At 39.5% G+C, this 8,803-nt stretch overlaps 1 non-coding gene across 1 annotated transcript; it reads left to right on the forward strand.

Annotated features, from left to right (window-relative positions):
- Positions 1–6,547: 6,547 nt before the first annotated feature.
- On the forward strand, positions 6,548–6,620 carry TRNAR-ACG. The gene has a single exon. It is a non-coding gene; the product is annotated as a tRNA-Arg (tRNA).
- The last annotated feature ends 2,183 nt before the right edge of the window (positions 6,621–8,803 follow it).

An 8,803-nucleotide genomic window follows, 5' to 3' on the forward strand; every position in this document is an offset into this window, starting at 1 on the left:
CAGGAACCCCAGGAATCAAGATGGGGCCAGAGGGAGGAGAGAGGAAGGCTGCACTATCTGTGGAAGACTACACGATGGGAGGTGCATGGCTGGCAGCCGAGCGTGTTATAGATGTGGTCAAGAGGGGCACATCGCCGTGAACTGCACGGCCGGAAATGCTGCAGCACAAGCAAACCCGCCCAGAGTAGTAGAGCAAACGGATCAACCAGCACCACCGCGAGCTCAAGCTAGGGTCTACGCGTCAACCAGCAGGGACACTGGGAGGTCCAACGCCGTGGTGACAGGTACACTATCCATTTTAGGTCATTTCGCTTTTACCTTATTTGATTCTGGTTCCACGCATTCCTTTATTTCCATGCCTTTTGTTGTACAAGCAGGGTTCGANNNAGAACCCTTATTGCATGAAATGTCTGTAAGCACCCCTGCGGGGGTAGACTTAGTATCTAGGGATAGAGTAAAGGATGGTCAAGTAATCATAGGGAACCAAACTTTAAGCGTTGACCTGATGGTGGTAGACATGAGGGATTTCGACGTCATACTAGGCATGGATTGGTTAGCTGAAAATTGAGCTAGTATAGACTGTTGCAAAAAGGAAGTAAAATTTTCACCACCGACAGGACCTACCTTTAAATTTAAAGGCACAAATACCGGGGTTACCGCCAAGGTAGTCTCGATGATTAAAGCAAAGAGGTAAGTCCAACGAGGTGGATGGGCTATATTAGCATGTGTTGTAGACGTAAGAGGAAAGAAAAAGACCCTAGTAAACATGCCAATAGTAAATGAGTTCCTGGATGTATTTCCGGATGACTTACCTGGAATACCCCCTTCCCGGGCGGTCGACTTTGTCATCGAACTCGAGCCGGGAACTGGGCCTATTTCAAAAGCACCCTATCGCATGGCGCCAGCAGATTTGAAAGAACTTAAGGTACAATTGCAAGACTTACTAGATAAAGGATTCATTCGACCTAGCGCGTCCCCCTGGGGTGCGCCAGTGTTGTTTGTTAAGAAGGAAGATGGATCGATGCGTCTGTGCATCGATTACAGAGAGCTAAACAAGAGAACCATAAAAAAACAAATATCCTCTACCTAGAATAGAAGACTTGTTTGATCAACTCAGAGAGGCAACAATGTTCTCTAAGATAGATCTTCGGTCCGGTTACCACCAAATTAGAATTAATGAAAAAGACGTACCAAAAACAGCGTTTAGGACAAGGTACGGTCACTACGAGTTTGTAGTGATGTCATTTGGCCTCACTAATGCCCCAGCTGTGTTTATGGAGTTAATGAACCGGGTATTCAAAGAATGCCTAGACATGTTCGTGATTNATTGTGTTCATTGACGACATCCTCATATACTCGAGAACCGACCTAGAGCACGAGGAACACCTCCGAAAAGTCCTAACCACCCTAAGAGAGCACAAGTTGTACGCCAAGTTCTCCAAATGCGAATTTTTGTTACGACAAGTCTCTTTCCTAGGACACGTGGTGTCAAAGGACGGAATATCTGTAGATCCCACCAAGGTCGAAGCGATCACAAAGTGGGAACGCCCAACTACGGTAACGGAAGTAAGGAGTTTCCTAGGATTGGCGGGATATTATCGAAGGTTCATGCAGGACTTCGCTAAAATATCCTCGCCTTTAACAAAGTTAACAAAAAAAGGGGTGCCATTTAGATGGGACGATGCTTGTGAGGCAAGCTTCCAGAACCTAAAAGAGAGATTGGTAACCGCCCCGGTACTCATAGTACCCGAGAGCTCCGAAGGATATGTGATCTATAGTGATGCCTCCATGAAAGGACTGGGATGTGTGTTAATGCAACACGGCAAGATTGTCGCATACGCATCTCGTCAACTTAAAGAATATGAAAAGAACTACCCTACCCATGACTTAGAGTTGGCCGCTGTAGTGTTCGCGCTGAAAATCTGGCGACATTACCTGTATGGCGAAAAAACCCAAATTTTTACCGACCACAAAAGTTTGAAATACTTCTTCACCCAGAAAGAGTTAAACATGAGGCAGAGAAGGTGGTTAGAATTGGTGAAGGATTATGACGTAGATATCCAGTACCACCCTGGGAAAGCAAATGTGGTTGCAGATGCCTTGAGTAGGAAGACGGTCCACTCGTCGGCCCTCATTACGAGGGAAGTAAGGGTACAAAGAGAGTTCGAGCGAGCCAACATAGCTGTAGCGACCGAGGGAGTCATAGCACAGCTGGCTCGACTCACGGTACAACCTACGCTTAGGCAGAGAATTATTACCTCCCAACGAGAGGATCCTAACCTACAGAAAGTCCTAGGACAGCTAGACGAAAGTCTAGTAAATGGATTCTCGAAGTCGTCAGATGAAGGACTATTGTATCAGGGGCGCTTATGTGTTCCGGCAAAAGAAGATGTAAGGAAGGAGATACTGATGGAAGCTCACAACTCGCCATTTGCCATGCATCCAGGAGGTACTAAGATGTACCAAGATTTAAAACAACGCTTTTGGTGGAAGAGCATGAAGAGAGATGTAGCCGGGTTTGTGAGCAAGTGCTTAGTTTGTCAACGAGTGAAAGCTCCAAAACAAAAGGCAGCGGGGTTGTTGCAGCCCCTAAGCATACCGGAGTGGAAGTGGGAAAACATAGCGATGGACTTCATAGTAGGTTTACCCAAAACGCCCAAAGGCTATACAGTGATCTGGGTAGTTGTCGATAGGTTGACCAAGTCGGCACACTTTCTACCTGGGAAGGTCACATATACAGTTGACAATTGGGCACAACTGTATGTGAAAGAAATAGTAAGACTACGTGGAGTCCCAATGTCTATAGTGTCGGATCGGGATCCACGCGTTACGTCAGCGTTTTGGCGCGGACTTCAAAAAGTACTGGGTACCCGCCTCGACTTTAGTACCGCCTTTCACCCCCAAACAGATGGACAAACGGAACGTTTAAACCAAATTCTAGAGGACATGCTACGCGCTTGCGTACTAGATTTTAAGGAAAGTTGGGATTCCAAACCCCACCTGATGGAATTCTCGTATAACAATAGTTTCCAAGCAACTATTGGAATGGCACCGTTTGAGGCCCTGTACGAGAAACGGTGTAGGTCCCCACTATGTTGGGACGAGGTAGGAGGGAGAGAATTAGTAGGACTCGAGTTGGTTCAACTCACCAATGAGGCTGTCCAGAAAATTCGAGCGAGGATGCATACCGCTCAAAGTAGACAGAAAAGCTACGCCGATGTAAGGCGTAAAAGCCTGGAGTTTGAGGTGGGGGACCCAGTATTCCTCAAGGTGGCACCTATGAAAGGTGTGTTAAGATTCGGACATAAGGGAAAGTTAAGTCCTAAATTCATTGGACCATTCGAAATCCTAGAGCGAGTTGGTCCGGTAGCGTATAAGTTAGACTTACCTCCAGCCCTCTCAGGAGTACATGATGTATTTCACGTGTCGATGCTGAGGAAGTACATTACGGATCCTATCCACGTAATAGACTACGAACCACTTCAACTCAATGAAGATCTGAGCTACGAGGAAAAACCAGTAAGAATCTTAGCTAGAGAAGTAAAAACCTTACGCAACAGGAGTATTGCGTTCGTTAAGGTACTGTGGCGGAATCACCACAGTGAGGAAGCCATGTGGGAGCGTGAGGACGAGATAAGAGAGAAATACCTCGAGTTGGTACAAGAGTTTGAGACTTTCGAGGACGAAAGTTTTTTTTAGGGGTAGATAATGTAACGACCCGGTAAAGAAAGAAAAATATATATATGATTATGTTCTTGTTGCCTCTCCTGATTGTGTCAATTGATAGTCAGTTTTTTTTTCCTACAAATGATTATGCAATTATAAAACAATTTCAATCCATTCTGTTCTCCTCCCTTTCCTAATATGACTATTCAATTAAGAGAAAGTCATTTTCAATCTATTCTGTTTTCTTTCTCTTTCCCGAATGACTATCAAATTCATTTACAACCCATTCTAATTTCCTTCATAAAACTGACTATGCATCAATCAATTATGATTTTCTTCTCTTTCCTAAAAATGATGATTCATGCAATTGACAAAACTATTTTTTTTTTTTTGTAATTTATTTCTAACCATAGTGGTAATAAACTCAGTCCAAAGTTACAAGAGATATCAATACTCACATCATTGATAGAAAGCTGGAACTCCTATTTTCAATCCGAATCAATCAAGGCTCCCTTCACAAATTATGACCGCAATCTTTTCTAGATTAACATACTCAAATTTCGAAATCTAACTCTCAATATTTCTAACAGATCTGAGGAAAATCTGAAAACAACTGTTTAAGAACTTACCTACGGATTTTCTTTGTTCCTTGACGTTTTGGACTATTCGAGAGTCAAGAATGTTCACCTTTTGTTATGTTGAAATTTCGTGAATTTTCTTTGTTCCTTGACGTTTTGGACTATTTGAGAGTCAAGAATGTTCACCTTTTGTTATGTTGAAATTTCGTGAAGAAGGCTTAGCCGGAACCGGACTCTTTGTGGCCGAAGCGGCGGTTACCTCCTCTCCCTCTAGAACTTTCTATTTCTTTCTAGAACTTTCTTTGTCTCCCTCTTTCTTTTCTTTTTTTATTTTATTTTAATTCTTTTCTTTCTTTTTCTTTCTTTTTCTTTCTTTTTCTTTCTTTTCCTTTTTTAATTACTACAACTAACCTCAATTCTAAGTGTTTAAGGAGAGGGAAGGTATAATGACGAAATTACCCTCTCAAGTTGACTTTGACCATATTTTTAATTTTTCATCATTTTTTTTTAATATTTTTCCTAAGTTCTCTTATTTCTACTCATTTTTCTCTTCTGCCTCACCTCGAACTTTAGTCTCTAAGACCTTCAATAAAATCTCGAGAGTTTGGCTTTAAAGGTAAAATTAGACTTTAAACTTTCCATTGAGGCTCAGGTCTTACATTCATGCTAGAACAAAGCATATAGAGGTACGCTACCATTTCATTAGAGAGAAAGTCCTGAAGGAAGAAATCGAGATGCAATTGATCAAGACAAATGACCAAGTGGTAGACTTGTTTACAAAAGGGTTGTATACTGACAAACATGAGAAGCTTTCGCTGTTAGCTCAACATGGTGTAACGAAATTAGTACCAGTGCTGAGGGGGAGTGTTAAAATATCATCACTAGCCGGTCAAGTTGAATAATTGTATGAGCCCAATATATTTACTTTAGGAAAATGATTTAGGTATTTTAGGAATAAATATACCTCATTATTTTAGAAAAAGATTTTAAATATTTTTGGAAAAAGGAAAATTTTAGGAATAAATTGTTTGACCTCTACTATAATGTAAGGACCAGGTTGACTCAATGACTCAAATTTTTTGCGAAATTTAAAACATACCATACATTATATCAAAATAAAGTTTATACAAAGTACTTAAAACACAATACAATGGTTAAAACACAAATTAAGGAACAACACAAAAAGGGTTGAGGATAACGAGTGAGGTGTGTCTATGGCACCGCTCCAAAGTCCGCTCCCAACCTCGACTAGCTCCTTATTTCTTGAAAAAAAAAATGGAGAATAAGAAATGAGTACAAAGACTCAGTAAGCAGCCTAGTTGCAGTATCTTAATCGTGTCCTTGATAAGCTAGGGTACCACACTCTTTCTTTTCTATGATGTTTCAGCTCTCGATTCCTTCATCAAAGTTACTCAAATTGATCCTCTAAAGCTTAAGGAATTCTCAACTTGAAGGAAAAAGGACCGTAGATAGGAATTTATCACTTGTCCTCAACTTAAGCCCGAAATTGATTTCCTTCAATTGGGCACGCTCTCAAGGCTATTTCTCTTTGTGGTCTTCTATGGAAACAATCTTTGGAGGTGCAGAAACTTATTGGGATCGTTCTTGCTCGAAAAATCATCGTATATTCTAGGATTGAATTTTCGAGTTTTTCTTGAAGTTCTTCAATGGGGGATTGAATTGGGGGAATGGTTTCTGGGCATTTTAAGCACTCTATTCCTTCATAGAACTTGTGGTTAATCTTGTTTAGAAACTATAGGAATAAGTTTGAGGAGAAATGGTGGAGAATTGCTCTCGAATTTTGAAGAAACCTGAGAGTAGGAGACCCTTAATCTAAACGCTGATAACTCTTGAATGGGTGCTCGACCTCGATCGATTCTTGTTCCATATTGTTGCCCTACTTTAGACTTTATAGGAAGAGCTTAAACCGACATTGAAAGCTCCAGAATCGTCGTGATTTGGGGTTTGAATGTTCTAGATAATTCATCGAAAATATCCGCTCTGATCAGAGGCTTACTGACTTTAGTTTTCTATACTAGCCGTTGGATGTGATGATTTATCCGTCTTCTAGATCATATCCAAATTTGGAGGTGAGATTTAAGTTTCGAGGTATTTTGTGCAGGCGGTCACTACAGACGTTTTGATTTTGTTCATAGTAGATTACCATTGAAGTCAGATCAAGAGGAGTAGCCGCTATGACTATTTCCTCATTTCATTCTACGGTTGTACTGCGTATTAGAGTAAGATTATCAACTGATTTATTTATTATAAATAAATACTTAGATTACTTTATTTTTAATGACGACTCCGTGGCCCAATGGATAAGGCGCTGGTCTACGAAACCAGAGATTCTGGGTTCGATCCCCAGCGGAGTCGTCTTAAACTCTTTTTAATATTTTTGCTAGAATTTATAATAAAATATTTATTAACTCATTTAAAGAATCAATGACCTAGTGTCCCAATGGATAAGCCTTTAGTCCATGAAACTAGAGGGTCTGGTTCAATCTCCAAAGTGTATGTGTCCCCGTAGAAGTGTAATAAAGGAGGAGATATATATAACTATTGCGATTTGTTTTATCCATCGGGCAACTACATACGCAAAGTCGTTATTAATGTCTAATGTTCATTTTTAATGCGGAAATTTAACTTTTAAAAGAAAACATCATCTTTAATCTAAATGTCGAAAACATTTAGAACATCCTCTTCTCTGTAACAACCATGGTCTTACGTGTTTAAATACAAAATTTAAAGAAAATAATAACAAATACAAAATAATTTAAAACAATGAAATGCAAAACAACTCATTCTAACCTAAGACTAAAAATTAAAATATGAGTTTACTCTATGCACGTGTCACAGTATCTACTCGCTATCACCGTCGTCCGTACAAGTGCGCCTTGCCTTTACCTAAAAAATAATGTGGCACATGACTTGAGTATTTCGAAAAATACTCAGTAAGTGGCCCCATGATAGACGACCATGCAAATGCAAACACATCCATCATGATTTAGGGACCTATCTCTAGCTCGTCTAGGGGTGGCCTCTAGTCTCGAACAAATTGGATGTGTAGTACTTCCCTACACACGACCCACAAGTGCAAGTGTGAATCTCTAGGGTGCTCGCACAACCCCTGGACCCTCTGGTCAAGCTAATCTGTAGCGACGTTGGAGGTCAACAAAACCCCATAATGTCATGCACCTCATGAACACCCTGCTCGTCATACTGTACACATCCGCACTCATCATCATACTGTGCACGTTCGCACTCATCATCTCTTAGGGAAGTAGCCCTATGCTTATGAACATACAATATGCATGAGCTCCCTCTAAATCCCATCATAACGTCTCTTCTCTTTGTTACTCTAGGTAGCACATACTCGTGCATATTTATATTAATATCATTTTCATGCTCTTAGGGTGTCCTATGTCGGTCTATTGACATGATGCAATATGACACTCATCATCATACAACATGCTCAATATGGAAAACATCGTCATATTAAAACAAACATCATGCAATCATCATACTCAACCTATTGCAACAAAGTGCATCAAGCATATCAAGTATATCGAAATATACATATATTATGCACATCATCATACAACATAACTTAAACATCATAACTTATACATCATCATATACTAGTATACGACATCATACAATACCGCTCATATATTATCATGACTCATACATCATCATATACTAGTATACGACATCATACAATATCGCTCATATATTATCATGACTCTCATCATATACTAGTATACGACATCATATGATACAACTCACACATCATCTTAACTCATATGATATGTTTAATGATATGTTTGAGATATGATATGAGAAGGATGCACTAAACGTAATGTAATTATAGAAGTAAGATATGTTCATGAAACATTAAGGTTACGTATCAAAGTGCTATGGATATGAGAGATTGATAAAAACGATATGGCCACGATATGACTGTGATAGGTATAAAAATGTTAAGACTATGATAAGTTAGGAAACGATTTGACCACAAGTGTTTACGATATGGCCATGATATGACTGTGATAGGTATAAGAATGTTAAGACTATGATAAGACTATGATAAGTTAGGAAATAATTTGACCACAAAGTGTTTACGATATGGCCACGATATGACTGTGATAGGTATAAGAATGTTAAGACTATGATAAGTTAGGAAACGATTTGACCACAAAGTGTTTACGATGTGATATGATTGTGATACGACATGTAGATATATATATGACTAAGGTACGTTCACGTAACGATATGACTGTGATAGGTATAAGAACGTTAAGGCTATGATAAGTTAAGGAACGATATGACCACAAAGTGTTTATGATACGATATATTGTGATGTGATATGCTATGTTAGATTGTTTTGTGTGACCATTGAGGTAATTGTTGTATGAATTACACGTTATGAAATGACATGTTAAAAGCATGGAGCATTATGTTATGTTTTCTAAATTGTATGTATACAACATGCTATGAATGACATGATATCACGATAAATGAAATGAAATATAACCCCGTTAGAATTATGCATCATA

This window comes from Cucurbita moschata, unplaced genomic scaffold (assembly GCF_002738365.1).
Source record: "Cucurbita moschata cultivar Rifu unplaced genomic scaffold, Cmos_1.0 Cmo_Scf00006, whole genome shotgun sequence".
Classification (NCBI taxonomy): Eukaryota; Viridiplantae; Streptophyta; class Magnoliopsida; order Cucurbitales; family Cucurbitaceae; genus Cucurbita; species Cucurbita moschata.